Source organism: Panthera tigris, chromosome D4 (assembly GCF_018350195.1).
Source record: "Panthera tigris isolate Pti1 chromosome D4, P.tigris_Pti1_mat1.1, whole genome shotgun sequence".
Taxonomy (NCBI): Eukaryota; Metazoa; Chordata; class Mammalia; order Carnivora; family Felidae; genus Panthera; species Panthera tigris.
The window spans coordinates 69,009,955-69,029,118 of record NC_056672.1 but is presented as its reverse complement, the minus strand read 5'-3'; the positions used below and the strand labels follow the sequence as shown (position 1 = coordinate 69,029,118).

Below are 19,164 nucleotides of genomic sequence, written 5' to 3'. Positions count from 1 at the left end.
GACTCCATGGGATCTGTAGAATCCTGACTTTCATGCAGAGTAGTCAGTCATGGTATATGCACTGGTGTGTATTAAAACTGATGGTAATTGAATGTTAGGTGAATGAGAAGAATTTACCTTAAGATTTGTAAGCTAGTAACCAGTGCTAAGATTGGGAAACTGGTGGCCATCAGATAACCTCTTAAGTGTGAGGATAAAAAATTAAAATTTTCTTTGATCATAACTGAAGAAAGAAGATGTGGTGAATATATACAATATTATTCAGCCTTAAAAAAGAAGGGAATCCTACCATTTGTGACAAATGGATAAACCCGGAGGACATTATGCTAGGTGAAATGAGCCAGTTCCAGAAGGACAAATACTGTGTGATTCCACTTATATGAGTTATCTACATTAGTCAAAGTCATAGAAGCAGAGAGAAGCAGAGGTGAGTCGTTGCTCAATAGGTATAAAGTTTCAGCTCTGCAAGATGAGTAAGTTCTAGAAATCTGTACAGCTTAGTGCCTATACTTTACTGTACCACTTGAACATTTGTTAAGAGGGTAGATCTCATGGTAAGCATTCTTACCACACCCACAGAAAGGAACACAAAGAAACTTTTGGAGGTGATGAATATATTTATTACCTTGATTATGATGATAGCATCACAGGTGTATGCACATGCCCAAACTTATCAAATTATATACATTAAGCTTGCAGGTTTTTTAGCATATCAATTATATTTCAGTAAGTCAGTTAAAATAAAATAATTCTATGATGCTAAGTCCAAGGCCATGTAACTTGAGGATCAATGCAATAGTATGTGGCATGAGAGTAGGAGAGAGAGATTCTTTCACTTGGCAGTGGGCAGCACAGGTTGCTGGTTATCTTAGTAAGGATCTTGGCTCAGTGACTGACATCAGTGGGTAGAGATAGAGTCTTAAGCTGGAGCACTGTGGTGTCTTTTTAGGGTCTTCCCAACGCAGGGATACCCCCTTTCTCTGGGCCTGACTCTTGTGTTTTGCTGAATGTGGATGGGATGGAAATTTTGGGCCACTGAAGATAGGTTGGTAAAGAGTCTCACTCAGGTTTAATTCACTATCAAATTCAATGCTCAAGCAATACCCTGCTTGACAGTGGAGGGTCTTCAATTGCCTGAGTGGTCCCAGGCCCCAGAGCTGAGCAAGAGAAAGGGGCTGTCCTCATTGCCAAGTCTCTCCTGGCCAAGGCTGCCCTCCAGCAGCAAAGAGAGGGGCCTCCTCTGATCCCCCTCCCTCATTTTAAGTTTATTTATTTATTTTGAGAGAGAGAGAGAGCATGAGCAGGGGTGGGGCAGAGAGAGAGAGAGAGAATCCCAAGCAGGCTCCGCTTTTCCAGCACGGAGCCCGATGAGGGGCTTGAACTCACAGACTGTGAGATCATGACCTGAGCCGAAACCAGTCAGATGCTTAACCAGCTGAGCCACCCAGGCACTCCTCTGATGCTTTTTATTATTTGCTTTGGTGTGGAATTTGCAGACTCAAGGTGAAATTCAATTAGACTGTTTTGCCTCATTTGGGACATGGGGACCTGTTTTTCTTTCATCTATTTTGGGAGACTAACATTTCAGAAGAGCAAACAGTATTCTTCTGACACCAGAAGATGTCTTTGTGTGGATTTAGTGGATGGCATCCCCTTTCCTTTTATGTAGACATGCAGATATCTTAAAAGAAGGGGGCTTACCTTGGACTTATTAGTTTCCCCTGTGCCCCTAGGGAGGAAGAATCCTGTTGAGGCTGATACCAGGTGTTCAGGCACCATTGGGTGATTTTCCCGAGGCTCTCCCATGGTAGGTGGCACCAGCAGCTTTGTTAGGTGTCAGCATCAGGGGCTTTAATGGGGGATCACAGTTGCAGAAGTATTTGCAACAGCATTAAGCAGGGCTGGTGGCTTTGGGAGCATCAAGGGACAAAGCCTTTGCCATGATTCACCAGGCCCTTGCTGGTGGATGCTGGCAGTGAGGTGGTAGGAGGCACAGTTATGTGAGTTGCCACTCAACAGAGGCCCAAGCACTGATAGAGGGTGACACAACAGGAGAAGAGGAAACTGGTGGACACTCTATGGTGGTCAGAGTGAAGAACTTGCTTGTGTGCCCTTGTGTGGTCACCCTGCCCTACTGGAACAGAGTGGAAACTTTGAACAGAGTTCCTAGGACTGATGTAACAAATTACCAAACAACTGGATGGCTTAAAGCAATAGAAATGTACTCCCTTACCATTCTGTGAGCCAGAAGTCTGAAATTCAAGTGTTGGCAGGGTTACGCTTCCTCCAAAGGCTCTAGGGGACAATTTCTTCTTTGCTGCTTCCAGCTTCTGGTGGCTGTTGTCATACCTTGTAGCTGCCTTACTACAGTCTCTGCCTCTGCCTTCACATTGCCTTCTCTTCTTTATGTTTCAAATCTCCCTTTGCCTTTTTAAAAAAAATATCTATTTATTTTTGAGAGAGAGAGAGAGAGGGAGAACAAACATGAGGGGGGAGGGCCAGAGAGAGAGGGGAACAGAGGATCTGAAGCGGGCTCCATGCTGACAGCAGAGAGCCCGATGTGGTGTTCGAACTCACGAACCTTGAGATCATGACCTGAGCTGAAGTTGGATGCTTAACCAACTGAGCCACCCAGGTGGCCCCCGGTCTTTGCGTTTTTCTTATAAGGATACTTGTCATTGGATTTCAGGCCCAGCCACATAATTCAGGATTCTTAGTGTACTTATATCTGCAAAGACCCTTTTCTCAAATAAGACAACATTCACAAGTTTTAGGGAGTTAATGTGGATGTATCTTTTTGGAGACCCAATCCAACACACTGAAGAGGTTCAGGGTCAGAGGCCTAATAATGATCTGGCTGATGGAGTGTAGCTAGAGAGAGTAGAGTCATTGAGACTCCTTCTTTCACCTCATGCTGCTGCATATGGCCTCATGAATTATCCCCATGTTTAGCCATACATGCACTTTGATCCTGAATGCCAGAGCCCCTTCTTGGTCCTGCCCCTTGCACTCCTGCAATCATACACCATCTTCTAAAGCCTTCACATTTTGGTTAAAGAACAATTTGCTGATTTTCACAAAGCCTGAGGCCCCTTCTTTACCAGATGATTAACATATAATGTGTGTGTGTGTGTGTGTGTGTGTGTGTGTGTGTGTGTGTGTGTTCAAAGATTATCCTTTTGCAGCAAATGATTTAGGGGACCAGCACTTTACTCATGTCTATGGGCTCATTGGCATTCTTTTTTTTTTTTTTAAATATTTATTGAGAGAGAGAGAGAGAGAGAGAGAGAGAGAGAGAGAGAGGATCCCAAGCAGGCTCCATGCCCAGCATAGAGCCTGATGTGAGGCTCGATCTCATGACCTGAGATGAAATCAAGAGTCATACATTTAACTAAGTTACCCACGTGACCCTGGGCTCATTGGCATTCTTTGCCCAGGCATAATCTGGCAACATTTGCATTTTTGGGTCTAGACTAGTGATCTGGTGATAGAAGGAAAAGAGGACAGCTTTGGAGTCAGACCTGAGTTGAATGCTGGCCTGGCCACTTGGCTCTGCTCTGGGACTCTTGGGCATGTCACTGAGTCTCCATCATTTGTCTAGAGAAAGGGGTTTATAACTCCTATTTTTAGGATTGTGGTGGGGATTAAAGGAAAAACTACACTTGTGGCGCCTGGCACAAGGGAGGTGCTTAATAGGTTAGTACCTTTTATCCTTTATTTCCTCTCATTTGGGTGTCTTGAGAAATCACCTTCCTGTCCCCCAAAGACATAACTCACTTCTAGTACTTCAGCTCTAAAGACAAACACACAACTCGTTCAGCAGCGACCAATTTTGTGCCATGGCAACCTGCTGTTTTTAATTATCCATCTATAGTCTGTAACAGCTGTGGGGCACTTGGCCTGGCCAAATGTAATTGAGTCTTGTGACGTGCTCCAGATGTGGAGGTGTTCTGCCAGGTGTTTATTTTGAGTATATAATGTGGCATTTTAGCACACACAGTCTTTCTTTCCCCCACCCCCTTGTTCCACCCCAAGTGTTCTTTCAGGAAAGGTCCAGGCTCTGGACCCCAGCTCTAGGCCTGGGCCTTTGAACCAGTGTTGTGAGTTTGGATCTTTTTAACTGGTCTTCCTACCTCTTCTGGAAGTGGGGGCAGGGGAGTTCCTCAGCTCCCCAGAGACTTGCTCTGTTAATTAGGAAAGTCACTGCTACTGCTTTGAGAAGGAGCCACACAGGGCCTTGGGCCTTGCTACCTTCCTTGGTGGTCTGGGTCAAGTCTCCTGGGCTTTCACTTGGCTGAGCCAGGCCTTGCTTAGCAGCTTCCTTTTTTGAGTAGAGGCTTATCTTCCTACATGGGAGGCAGCACTCCCCTTTTGGAATGTGGCTTAAACAATTAAAAATATATGTTATTTAGAATCGAGGAGGCCAGTCTTGAACTTAGTATACTGAGTGGCTCCAGCAGTGCTGGACTGAGAGTGTGTGCTTTCTCACACTGCAGCTGCCCTGGAGCCCTGCCTGGACCTGGGGTCTGGCTGTCACAGAGCAGAAATGGGGCAGCTGTTGTTAAAGTGCTGCTTTTGGAAGTGGAAATGTGTTTTTGGATTTTTTCCCCTTTTTCATAATCTTTGTAACTTTGGGAGCAGTCCTTTGTGTTGCTGAAGGTTTTCCCCCTCTTTTGCATTTGACCAAAACCTTTGGGGTAATTTGTTGGCAGTATTGAACAAATCTGGGTGATGGTGGCTGGTATGAAACTGGGTTTAGGTTGTCATTTAATTCAGTTTCACTGTTAATCCAATCTAATCCACTTCATTTATACATTCAACAATTATTTTTTAAGCACCTACCATATGTCAGGCACTCTTCTAAACACTGAGGAAACAACTGTAAGCAAAACAAAGCCCCTGCCCTCAGGGAGCTTATAATCTAGTACAGAACAAAAATAATAAATAAAAGATATATGTTATTATGTTAGGTATGTTAAGTGTTCAATAAAAATAAAGCAGGAGGAGAGGATAGAGAAGGAGGATTTGTCCTTTTAGAAACCCGCTAAAACAATAGATTGAACAAGGTAGAAGTATACAATTTTTTTTTCTCGTGCAAAATCAAAGAGTCCAGCTCTTTATCCCCTTGTTCCACCATCCTCAATATATAGCTTGCACATCGTGGCTTTACATGGCCGCTTCAGCTCCAGCCGTCACATCTGGAGGAAAGGGAAAGAGAAGGACATGGCCCTGTCTTGAAGGTATTTCCTGGAAGTTGTGCACATTATCTCTATTTTCGTTATTTTGGTCAGATATTAGTCACATGGCCACACGTAGCTGCAAGAAAGGCCGAGCAGATGTTTTCTTTATTCCAGACTTCATTCCATGCCTGGATAATACTCAGGGGTCTTTTTCATAGAAAAAATAGAGAGTGGATAATGGGGGATAACCATAGGTTGTGAGCGAAGACCTCTCTGAGGGGCCATCATCTGAATAGAGACCAGGACGACATGCTTTTCATCTAATCCATTTAATTAATCAACTTACCTGAGTGCCTCCTCTGTGCTTGGTATTAGAGATGTAAAGATGAATAATAATGCAAGGTCTTGTCCTCAAAGGCTTGCAGTCCAGAGCAGAGGTGGCAAACTGGCAACACAAGGGCAGTATCTAGCCAGCATGTGTGTAATTTGTTTGGCTGACACATGTTTTAACAATTAGGAAATTTCAGATTAGAAATTACACTAACAATTAGAAAAAGTCAGATTTCTAGGTTCTCATAGAACTTGATAAGATCTGGTAATATAAAATCTGCCTTCCCACACGGCTGAAGTTGAGTAGCAGCTGACCTTTGTAAGTTGGTCATGAGCTCTGCAGTTTGCTCCAGTCTCCACCATTCCCAACTGTAACACACTGGTTTGTTTTACTCTTTTCTCTTTACCAGCCTGGTCCTTTAGGCAGTTGAATTTGCAGTTCAAGAGGTAAATGGAAATGATTAAAATAAAACCAGCTTCACGATTTTGCTTCTTTCGCCATTGAGGATCCACATCTACTTGTCTCTTCCTTGAGTGTCCAAGAGAATTACAGGAGTTCTAGTAAAATTTACTCTCAATTTCTGTTTTTCTTGATCACGTGATATAGTGGGAAAAACACCACACTTTGAGTCAGAAGACCTGAGTTCAAATTCTGTCCTTTATAGCTGGCTGGATTAGTAGTCTTAGAAAACTTCCCTCCCTCTTTGGGCCTTAGTTTCCCTAACTGCAAAAGAAGAGTGAGGGTAATCATTCCTGGTCTCCTGGTCTTCCGGGATTTGAGGAAGGGCAAACAAGATAATATAGGTGGAAAAGATTTGTAAGGTGAAGGTGCATCATTGTGGCAAGGAGCAAAAAGCCATTCAGACTCTAAGCCCTGAATGAGTCCTGAAGCATGACACAGGAATGGAGCATAGCCTTGCCTGTGAAAATTGGAGCTGGGAACTGGGAAGCTATTAAAAATTGAGGTGGCTTGTGCTCTGTTGGTAGGAGTGGAAATTGGTGAAGTCCCTGTGGTATGGAGGCTCCCCCAAAATGAAAACTAGAACTACCATATGATCCAGCAATTCTACTTCTGGGTATTTATCTGAGGAAAACAAAAACATTAATTGAAAAGGTATATGTGCTCCTATGTTCATTGCAGTATTATTTATGATAGCCAAGATATGGAAGCAATCTAAGTATCCATGAATAGAATAGATTTAAAAAAAGTTGTACACACACGCATACATACAGACACACACACATACACACAATGGAATATTTCTCAGCCATAAAGAAGAATGAAATCTTGTCATTTGTGACAATGTGGATGGACCTAGAGTTATTAGGCTGAGTGAAATAAGGCAAAGAAAGACAGATACTATGTGATTTCACTTAAAATGGGAATCTAAAAAACAGAACAAATGAATAAACAAAATGAAACAGAAACAGGCGCATAAATACAGAGAACAAACTGGTGATTGCCAGCAGTGGTGGAGGTGGGGGATGGAGTGACAAGTAGACTAGATGACAGGGGTTAAGAGGTACAAACTTCCACTTATAAAATAAGTCACAGGGATATTATGTAAGGTGATATTATGTAGGGGTAGGGTGTATAGTCAATAATATTGTAATAATTTTGAATAGGGACAGGTGGTAACTGGACTTCTCAAGGTGATCATTTCATAATATATAAAAACATAAAATCACTATGTTGTACACCTGAAATTAATACAATGTATGTCAATTATAAGTCAATGAAAGAAGAAGGAATTGAAGTGGCTACTTTCTTTTTCTGGGGCCACATGAGTTATTTTCCTTTTTTTTTTCTACCTAAGCCTATCTCCCTCTTCTTTGTAGACTGTTTCTTTTTTCTTCTTCTTATGTACTAGGCAAGAAGGGTAGTTCCAGCTCTAAAGCTACATAACCTTTTAATTTAACTGCTCCTGATCAATTAATGCCAGTCTCTGCATCTTTAATTACAAGTTCTCAAGAGAAAGATTCTTTTTTTAAATTTTTAAATGTTTGTTTATTCTTGAGAGAGAGACAGAGTGCAAGTGGGGGAGGGGTGGAGAGCGAGGGAGACACAGAATCTGAAGCAGGCTCTAGGCTCTGAGCTCTCAGCACAGACCCCAGTGCAGAGATTGAACTTATGAACTGTGAGATCATGACCTGAGCTGAAGTCAGATGCTTAACTGACTGTGTCACCCAGGCGCCCCTCAAGAGAAAGATTCTTAACTAATACATTGGCTTCCCCAGGGTCAAGGGACAAGCTTGAGACCATGGACGCAGGAAGCAGGAATCACACAGTTCAAATATGGCAGCTTAGGCCCAGTCCTTCAGCAGGTACTGAGCATAGCCAGTCCTGGAGCAAGGGATGTTTCTGGACAAGGATGTTAAGCATGTCTTCTGCAACATAAAATACTTAACATTACACCTACAATGATTCTGTCTTGAATGGCTCTGTTGACAGTTCTTCTGGCAAGTGGGGTGGAAGGCTCTTTCTAAAGAGACAAGCCATCTGAGACAACTCTGTAATGAAAACATGATCATTTCCAGGTTATGGACATGTGTACCAAAGTTCTTTGAAAAATTATGCCACCTTGGTCCTCTGTGAAACATATTTAATCTATAGCTGCTGCTAACTTCTGGGCTCCAAAAGAGGGAATGGTGCTCAAAGAGGCTGAGGAAATGAAATGAGGGTTTCCATGGCTACCGGCTTGAGTGTGCATAAGACAAAAGTGTTTGAACTGCAAATCATCAATTCGTCCAAAATATTTTCCCTCTTCTATTTCACTTGTTTACTTGGTAAGCAGAGAAACAGAGCAGAGAATGTTCTGGTACAAATACATAGCCTGAGGGAAATCAGAACCTTTCCAGCTGCCAGGAACATCCCAAACAGAGCTTTGAGTGTTCAACAAATTTTGGGGACACTCAGAACCAGCTTGGGTAAATGTAGAGACCAGGAGTTTGGGTCTCATTCCTGTCAGTCTCTAGCTGGGTGATGTTGGGTGAAAACTTTACCTTTCTGAGTTTAGATGTTCCTCTTTAAAAGATGTATATTCTGGTTGAATGTGAACCCTTAATTGAGGTTAGTGCTAGCTCAACCTAGCTCAGATAAGATTACACTCACCTGCATGTGAAAAAAAAAAAAAAACAACAAAAAACAAACACAAACCCTCAAGTCAAGAATGGCTTCAACACTTAAAGTTTTATCTCTTGAGTAAGTGGCAATGATGATGTGGTGAAGTCATCAGGGACTCAGGCTTCTCCTTCCTGTTTTCTGATCCACCATCTCTAGGGTGTGGCCCTCATCCTCACCAGCCAAGGTGACTGGCAGAGTCTAGCTATTATATCTATGTTCCAGGCAAGAGGATGGAGGGTGGTGCATTTCTGTAATTCCCTTCCCTTCAGTATGGGCTGGATCTACTGAATAGAATACTGCAAAAGTGATATGAGGTCATTCCTCAGATTAGGTTATAAACACTCTTGGGGTGCCTGAATGGCTCAGTCTGTTGAGCATCTGACTCTTGATTTCAGCTCAGAACGTGATCCCAGAGTCATAGGATCGAGCTCCACATTGGGCTCTGAGCTGACTGAGGAGCCTGCTTAAGAGTCTCTCTCTTTCCCTCTGTCACCTGCTCGTCTCTCACTTCACTCTCTCTCTCTAAAACAAAAATAAAAAACAAAAAAACAAAACAAAAAAAACCCAACCCAAACCCAAAAAGACCGTATCCACTCTTCTCTCCCTCCCACCCCCCTCCCTTTTCTCCTTTTTCCCTCTCCTGTCCCGCACCCCGCTGCCAGCTTCCCTGGTGCTGGGGGAAGTGAGCTGCCATGTTATGAGGCAGCCCAATGGAGAGGCCCATTTGGCAAAGAACCGAAGCATGCCAACAGCCATGTGGGTGAACTTAAAAGCAGATTCTCTAGTCCCAGTTACACTCTGAGACAACTGCAGCCCTGGCTGACAGCTTAGCAGCAACTTCATGAGCAACCTTGAACTCCAAGTGTCCTGCTAAAGCTGTGCTCAAGATTCCTGACCCACAGAAACTTTGAGATATGAAATGCTTGTCATTTTTAGCTGCTAAATTTTTGGGTAACTTATTGTGCTGTAATAGAAAATGAATTCACCCTGCAACTGCTTTAGTTCAGTGAACTTTGGATAAATATAGAGACCACCAGAGACAGCCTAAAGGGAAACTGGACTCAGAGCCTCCTGGTTCTCCCAGGTGGTACATGAACAAGCATTTGGGCTGAGGCTTTGCTCAATTTCCTATCATTTGGATATTTTCCTAAAATTTGTTTAGAGGAAAAGAATGAAACCACTGTGAGCACTCCATCCATAGAGCAGAACTGACTTAGCACCCATTCTCAGAGCCTGTTCTTCGCATGCTGTGGTTTGACCCTGTGCTCTGGGGCATGGGGCATAGATCTGGCACAGATGGGGCAGATGGATGGCGCCGACTGTGCTTGCCCTTGCTGGCTCCAGTGTTGTCAGAAGCAGGCTCTCTGGATCCAGGGTCTGCATGGCTAGAGTCAACCCTACACAGACACCAGCGCACGCAGTGCCATTATGGAAATCACACAAGGGCCCCCTTCCCTGGATGTTGTAGCTGTGCCAGGGGGCTCGCCTGGAGCAGGTGATTGAAGCTCTCATGTGTTCCCCTGGCCTCTGGATTGGAGCAGGCTGGCTTGCAGCTCTCATGTGTTCCCCTGGCCTCTGTGCAGGACCAAGGGCCCTATGGGTGATGATGCTGCCTCTGAGGACCAGTTGCATAAGCCATCAAGAGGATGATAAGTAAACCACCTGGTTCTTCTCACAGGGCTGATCTAAGCTCAGAAGAATGGCCTCCTGAAAATAAAATTCTCTTGATTTTTCACCAGGTATAACTTGAGTGAAAAGAATAGATCACAAGACAGCATGAAGAGTATGATCCCATTTATTAATAATTACATGCACACATATAAACACAAACAGATTTCTTGTATTAGCATTAAGGTGCTAATCTCTGGATAATGGAATGGATAATGTTTATTTTCCTCATGTTTTTCTTTCTGTAGTATTTTATTATTTTTTAACATAAGAATGTCTTTTAAGTAGAAAATAACAATAAATCCTCTTTTCACTTTGTAAAAACACCCTTTTCTCTTTCATTTGCATAGTGCTTTGCAGTTAAGAAAATTATCTTCAATTCACAGATTTAGTAACTGAAACTCAGAGAGAAGTTGATTGGCTTACTCATGGAGACCATCCTCCACTCACCTTTTCTCTCTGTCTCCCTGCCCATCCCCCAGGGGTCACCCATCTAGAATTTCATCTGATATCATCAAGCTTATATAACTTGGATTAGTCCTTTCCCCTTTCAGTTTTCTCATGAGGCTAGTAATAAATAGCACCTACCTCAGAGGGACATTGTGAGATTAAATGTGCTAATGTGTGTGAAGCACTTAGCATAGCCCCTAGCATCAATATCTGTTAGTGTTGGTTATTCTTGTGTGACTTTAGAAAAGTCATTTCCCCTGTCTGGGTCTATTTCTTCAAATTCAAAATGCATGGATTGGACTTGATAACTATTGAAAATTCTGCATTTCAATTCTCTGGTTCCAAAATTTCGTTGCTAACATATGAAACAAAGTTGATTTCAAGAAGATGGATTGCAGGAAGAAGTTGTTATTCATTACTCTGTTGAATTAGCTCAAAAATGATTTGAATTTATGAACACCTAAAAAGAATCTGGGGGAAGGGTGTTCCTGGCAGAGGAATAGCATGTGTATACACCCTGGCAAGGGCTAGGCAACCTGGTGGGAATGATAGGAGAAGCCTGGTGCCAGGGGTGTGGGCTGACAGCTCTTTCCAGAACCAGGTTCATAGCTACAGTCAAGGGAATGGTGTCCTGCTTCCCAGTGAGCCCTCCACAGCAGGTTGCCAGACAGCTGAGGTGTTTTTAAAGGTGTAGCATATTCTCTTAGCGCCAGCTTTACATATCTGCTTTTGCTCGTTTGTGTTGGACTCAAGAACATGAGAAGAGTGTTCAGTTCATGCCACATCGTAAATCAGAGGCCTGGATATGGCTTTTCTGTCTTCAACAAGCCCACTAGGACATCTGTGGGGATTCCCTGCCCTGATGGAGCAGATGGTGGGAGCAGATATGGTGAGCTAGGAAGCTGCTGGGACAGAGACATTCTGGAAGTCCCTCTTCAAAGCTGATTCGGGATGTGCAGCTGCATAGCTGGGAGCTTGGGAGCATGTGGGTCATGGGGAAGTTGAACAAGGTGGCCAACCATTGACATGATCTGGCTGGGGAACAGTGTCCTGGCCTTTGTTAAGTAGCTGAAGATGACACGCCCCTTACCATGGTGTCATTGTGCTCATCTCGTGTAAGGGGATTGGTCAGTAACATTGTTGGCAAGCGAAAAGAGTCATTTTTACTCAGCTTTTTGAGGATGGGAATGGAGTTAGAAGACAAACAAAAAAACCCCAAACAGGATGGAGGATGCTGGCCTCTGTCCCATCCATTTTTCTTTCCTATTTTTCACCTCTCTGATAAAACACTGATGAACTACTTTCTGTTTGGATGGTGTTGGAACACTGCCAACCAACTCTCAGTGCATACTCCGCTCATCCAAGTCTTCAGGGCACTCTGCGAACATAGTGACCTGGTCGTATTGTTCCCCTTTCATGGCTCCCCACTGGGTGGAGCAAAAATGCCCTAGCATGGTGTGCAAGGCTCTTTGTGATCTCATGTCAACCCTCCATTCCAGCCTCTTCGTGAAGCAATCCCGTTCCCTCCATCTGAAACCATAGACTGTTAGAACTAGAATGGGTTTGGAAATCACGTAGTTTTTTTTTTTCTTAAGAAACATGAAGGATTTTTCTTAACAGAATCTTATCTGGATCATCAAAAGGGCAGAGATTGTCTAGCTGAAGGCATTATAATGGTAGTGGTGGGAACCCGAGGCTCAGTCTTACTTGCACTCCTTATCTTTCCTCCCAAACCTGCAACGGCTTCTGAATTTATAGAGGGACTGTAGGGCCAGGTGGCGAAACTTGAAAATCATTGATCTGATTCAGTTCTCCCCAGTTACATAGAGGGTGGGTTACTTGCCCAGGGTTTCTGAGCTGGTATATTGAAGAGTCTGTTCTCCAAGATCCAGGGCAGTGGCCTGGCCTATGTGTCTTCCCATTCTCACCTGCACTGTTCCTGCTCTGATGTAGACTGTAAGCTCCTTTGAGATGTTATACAATTGCATTTGCAGGCAAAGTTCTTTCCACAAGGTGCAACTAAAAGTAAGGTGCTAAGTATCTTTGGCCATATATTCCTTTCCCAATTATTGGGTCTTTAGGATCTTGAGGGTGTGGCCACACCATATTGCTTTGCAAAGTCATCCAGACTCACAAAGTCCCAACAAGGAGCCTCTTTTTTTGAAGGTTTACTGATGAGCCCTTTGAAACATCCTTCGGCTCTTAGGGAATATTTTCCTCCCAAATAAACTTCTTGGCACTGGGTCAGATTACCTTAAAAATTTCATCTTTGCTGATTATTTAGTTTCACATCATTCTGAGGAATCCTGTTCTAGCATCCAGGAATTCATAAAGCTGGAGAATGTGCTTCTTTTTCCTCATCTCACATGATGTCCTTCTACTCTTTGGCCTATCCAGTTTCTGGTAAAATTTGGTCAGAACTGACTTTATCTGTTCCATTTACCATGCTGGATGGGAAGACTCATATCCTGGGTAGTAATTGCAAGCATTTGAATTCATGACCAGCTGATTATTTTTGGTGTAATAAATAGGACGGGGAGGCTGAAGTTGACTGGGAGTAAATTTAATGTTCAACTTGAAACTCTGAAAATGGCCTTCCTGACTCGATGATGGTGATGATGTAGTGATGATGGGGATAATAGCATCTGATGTTAATTTTGCATTGACTTTGTGCCACGCTCCATGCTGAGTAGTTTACATATGTGATCTTTTTTCTTTTAAATCCCCATGAAAATCTCATGGGGCAGATTCATTTTAAAGGTGAAAAAAAAAAAAAAAAAAAGGAAGGTCAGAGGGGCTAGGTCATTGCTTGTGGTTATATACCAGAAAACGGTGCAGCCACCAAGGAAAGGCACTTATTACAACTCTGTGTATGATACCACTTCCATGTTAAAGTCAAGAGAATAGCACACACAATGAAAGAGCATGACAGCTGAAGGTTAAGTTGCTTCAGAGCCTGTTAAAGAATGTGGTTTTCTGAGAACCCTACTTCACCTCCATTCTTTGGGAATGGCCTCTGGGGACAGACTGGACAGCCATATTAGTACAAGATAACCCTTACCCCTGGCCAGAGCTGATTGGTCCAGGGATAGATACCTGACTATCAGGCAGTCAATTCATCGCCTAATCAGCAACTTATCAGACTCTCCATGCAAATATAAATGAGACATGGGAACTAGAGTAAGTTGGTATTGGGCCTTTGGCCCAAATGATGAGTCAGAGTGGAAAAGAAAACTGAAGTTGGCTTCCCTATGTGCTTATTTTCACTTATCCAGAGTGTTCTCTTGTTATGAGAGCCGTATGGTAGATGCAAAGTGGAACAGGCTTTGAAACAGAGAAGAGAGATTGGTGAACTTGTACCCCATCCAAGGGTCGCAGTGGTTTTGCGGGGCGGCCTCAGAGAGACTAAGAAATCCAAAGCCAGGGAAGCTGTGTATTGGCTTCCCAACCAGTGGGTGGCAGCAGTGGGCCTTAAGAGGTTCCCAGCCAGGGGAGAGGGAAGCTAGGAAAGGAGAGGGAAGGTTGTGTTTCACATTTGCATCAGGCATTTAGAAAGGAACAATCTGCTTCAAAGAGATAAGCCTGGATTATGTATTGCCCTGATCACATAAAAAAAACTTATTAAATCCACTCTAAATGCGAGTATTTCATAGTAATCATTACATTTCTGTCCTTTTTATCCATAGGGGTAGGGATATGCATGTTTGGGTTTATAAGCAAATGTATCATGTTTCTTAGGAGTTCAGGAAGGTATCTCTCTCTGAAAACTGGGTGGAAAAGAAAAAAAAGGACACAAGGATAAAACAATGATTTCAAGCTGAGCTGAGATTCCCTCCATGGGTTGGTGGTTTTGCTTTGTTTTGTTTTTGGCATGAGATGCACATAAACCCTGAGAAATGTACTTTGTCCAGTTAGAAGTTATTTTTCTCCGTCATTGATGATGTTGGATACTAGCAACTCTGTTTATAATGCACTGTGGGATTAGTTACTCTCTCTCTGTAACACAATCATCATTAAACAAGGGCTTCAGGAAAGCTGGAATCCTTGTTTTGATTGTGGTTACCGTGGCGACCAGTGGCCCATTGGTCCTGAGTCTCTCCTGTGACGCTCACAGTGTTTCCTTGTTCTTTTGTTACATCGTTACATGCAAGTAGCAAGTTACGTTTCCAGTAACTCACGTCAGAGTTTTAACATGCCCAGGCATAAGCAGGGAAAGGCTATGAGGGAGAGGAGAGCCTCCTCAAGGAGAGGGAAAGGGGTGAGGTTGGATGGCTGCTGTCATCAGGCCTAGAAAGTCCTGTGAGGCCAAATAGACCCTGTCCCTGCCTAGCCTCTGCTTTGTTACCTTCTCCCACGCTATACTCATTGACTTTCCTTCTTTCAACTGGCCTCTGCCCAGGCCTTAGATCCCTTTGGACCCGAGTAAACACCCTCAGCCCCTTGGATATTCTTTTTGTGTTGTATATTCTGGATCAAATGAGCTGTCTGGTCATATAAGCCTGTTGCAAGGTCTAGAGCCTTGATCTGGCCTGGGACCCAGTTGCCTCCTGGGGACAGGGATGTGATGACCTCTCATTGCCAATTCTGCCATATAGTATCAACCACTAAAGCCTGGGCTTTCAAGTGTCCCCTGACCCTTGTCACACTCTGCCTCTTCCTAACCATACCATATGTATGTTCCTCTAGGACTCCCACCGTTTACTGAGCCTTACTCCTTTGGACCCTATGCTTATGCCTTACCTACCTGCTAGAATGCCCATTGTCGTATTAGCTTTACCCTCCAGAATTTTCCCTTGTCTTTATAGACTTGGCTGGAACCCAGCTCTGGCTTTTCTCTGCCACTGGTCTTTCATCCAGCTTCACATACAACTTGTTCATCTTTTCTGAAATATGACAACAGGCGAGTGGAACAACTTTTATGTAACTTTCTGGCCTGGGGGGTAGCTGTGAAAATTTGTTTCATTGGAACTTTTTGCTGGATTTTAAAAGATGTACAAATAATGCAGGCCCAGCCACAGGTGAGAGCCACAGAGAGGCACATCCCTGTTACTCTTCTGTCTTAGGGTCCTGTGATCCTTTCTCTGATTTTGGAGAATCAAGCCTTTGCTCAGAAAGCATTACTGCTTCCTTTTGGTTTGCAAATGAAGTTCAACACCTACACAGATGTATCCTCAGCTTGCCTCTGCAGCCTGTGGAACTGGTTTATAGGATGACTGAATGCAGTAGGATACTATCAGGTTTTATTTATCTCTCTCACCACTGCCTCTGAAGGTGCTCCATCACACCCCTTCTCCCACCCCGTGTACCAACTCGGAACAGATCCTGTCACTTGCTTGTCACTTCTATCAGTGAAAGAGATCTAATTTTCAATTAACAGCCCATTCCAAACCTAAATCTTAATCCACATTCAGTTCAAAACTCTCTTCGCACCGTCACCAGCTCAGGCTTGGCCTGTGGCTTGGGGACCCACTTTGTGGCGTCCTGGCCACATGACCATAGATTCAGGAACTCACCAGCCAAGTTTCCTTTCAGAGCCTGTTCTTAGCTGTCTCTGCCCGGACTGATCCTCAGAGCTCGTCGTGTGGGTGGCTGTGTCTCAGGCTTTGGCTCTCAGCTTCAGTGTCCCACCTTAAAAGGACGGATCCTGTCTGAGCTGTGCCCTTGCTCCACTTCCTAGCACATAATTCCTCTCAGCTTTTTCACTATTTTAATTGGTTCGTTAATTTTTTTTTTTTTTTGGTTAGCTGAACTATATCTGCTTTTTCCCATAGTAATATTAACTCCAAGATGGCAGAAACTGTGTTTGTCTCGCTTAGAGTTACATCCCCACGGCTTAATTCCATGTCTGTCACACTGAAGGCACTCAAAAATTTTTGTTTAATCAATATGAATTCCTATTTGAAATTCACCAAATGGCCAAATAATAGATTGAAAGATAGGAAATTGCTGACACTTGATTTTTGGGGGGGTGGAATGGGGGCTGGAAAATGGCAATTTCATATGCTTTATCCTAATATTTGAAGCATTCCTATTAACATTAACAGCAAGGTATTAAGATGGTTGCTGTCACTAATATATTACATTTTCCTGAAAATTCAATTCTGTTCAACATAATAAAATGGGAAAAAACCAGACATAATATTGGAAATACTAGTTGCAAAGGATCAGATTACCTACCTGCAGAGTCAATAACAATCACCTGAAAAATTAAGAGTCTTAGAAAAATCAAGAGTCCTAATGAGTTTAGTTAAGTTGGACATACAAAATACAGCCAACTAGAAAATAATTATGAATAAGATGATAGAAAATATCTTATAATAACAACAATAAGACTATAATAATACTATAAGACTACCCCTTACCCCCAAGCCCTGGAAATTAAGAAATACATGTATATGTATATGTATATGTATATGTATATGTGTATGTATATCATATGAAGAAAACTATAAAACTTCACAGGGAATTCCTAAAGACAACTAGATAAATGGGTTGATGAAGAAGTTTCAGGGTGGAAAGACTCAATATTATAAAAATTCCATTTCTCTCCATAATTAATGTCAACATTTATTTCTATTACAACCAAACCACAGTTTGGGGGGAGGGTAGCCTGACAAAAACAAAGGCAAAGATCATCTGAGAGAAAAAAATTCCAATCAGCCAAGAGTCTTCTCAGAGGCATTGTGAACCTCGGGCCGTGTGGCCGTGAGTGTGCGCTTTGCCCAGGCCCGCCTCCAAGCCGCCAACCTGAGCTACGACCATGTCATCACCGTCTTCTCGTCCTACTGTCACCTCTTCCAAGTGGAGTATGCACAGGAGGCCATGAAGAGGGTCTCGACTGCGGTTGGCCCGTGAGGAAAGGATGTTGTTGTTCTGGGCATGGAGAAGAAGTCAGTGGCCAAACTGTAGGATGAGAGAACCATGTGCAAGATCTGTGCGTTGGATGACAGCGTCTGCGTGGTACTTGCAGGGTTCACTGCCGATCTGAGGATGGTCATCAACAGGGCCGGGGTGGAATGCCAGAGTCACCGGCTGACTGACCATGGAGGACCCAGTCACCGTGGAGTACAATGACCTGCTACATGGCCAGCCTGAAGCAACACTGCACACAGAGCAATGGGCACAGGCCTTTTGGCATCTCTGCTCTTATTGTGGGTTTTGACTTTGGTGGCATCTTCAGGCTGTATCAGACTGACCCGCAGGGACATACCATGCCTGGAAAGCCAATGCCATAGGTTGGGGTTCCAAGTCCATATGTGAGTTTCTTTTTCTTTTTTAAATGTTTATTTATTTATTTTGAGAGAGAGAGAGAGAAAGAGAGAAAGAGAGAAAGAGAATGAATCCCAAGTAGGATCTGTACTGACAGCAGAGAGCCTGAAGGGGGTGGGGGGGGCTTGAACCTAGGAACTGTGAGATAAGGACCTGACCGGAAATCAAGAGTCCAGTAGTTAACCGACTGAGCCACCCAGGTGCCCCCTGCGTGAGTTTCTAGAGACCAATTACACTGATGAAGCCATAGAGAGGGATGACCTGATCATTATACTGGTTATCAGGGCTTTCCTGGAAGTGGTTCAGTCTGGTGACAAAAACATTGAACTGGTTGTCATGAGATGAGATCAACCCTCAAGATTTTAAATCCTGAAGAAATTGAGAAGTATGAAATTGAAAAAGAGAAAAAAAAACAAAAAGAAGAAATAAAAAGAAAGCATGATGGGGTGCCTGGGTGGCTCAGTTGGTTGAGTGTCCAACTTTGGCTCAGGTCATGATCTTGCTGTTTGTGGGTTCCAGTCCTGTGTCAGGCTCTATGCTGACAGCTCAGAACCTGGAGCCTTCTTGGGATTCTGTGTTTCTCTCTCTCTCTCTCTCTGTCTCTCTCTCTCTCTCTCTCTGTGGCTCCCCCACTTGTGCTCTCTCTCTTTCTCTCAAAAATAAATGTTAAAAAAATTTTAAAAAAAGAGAGAGAAAGCATCATGATGTTGACAATCTTGTAGTGATTTTTAAATTCAGATCATGGATGATTCTCAAAATGATATGTAGGTATTTCTATTCCATTCATCTAATGTCTCAGTGTCCTGCAGTAAGCTTCTATATTTGTTAACCTTTTCTTTTTTTTTTTTAAAGAGTCTTCTCAAAAAGAAGAGATATGTGTAGGGAATTTCCATGCCTTGTAGCAAACAAACTATCATGCTACAACAATGAAAATAGTGACAGTGGCCCATGAATAGGCTGACAGATGAAAGAAATGGAATGGGAGCTCAAGAGGCTAAATTCACTGGGGCGCCTGGGTGGCTCAGTCAGTTAAGTGTCTGACTTTGGCTCAGGTTGTGATCTCGTGCTCTGTGAGTTTGGGCCCCGAGTCAGGCTCTGTGCTGACAGATTGGAGCCTGGATGGAGCCTGCTTTGGATTCTGTG

The 19,164-nt window shown here is 43.3% G+C and overlaps 2 pseudogenes; one reads left to right on the top strand and one right to left on the bottom strand.

Annotated features, from left to right (window-relative positions):
* LOC122232955 overlaps nt 1–15,512 on the bottom strand; it is a 56,718-nt pseudogene extending 41,206 nt beyond the window's left edge.
* Nucleotides 15,513–15,752: 240 nt separating this feature from the next.
* LOC102954424 lies at nt 15,753–18,452 on the top strand (annotated as a pseudogene).
* The last annotated feature ends 712 nt before the right edge of the window (nt 18,453–19,164 follow it).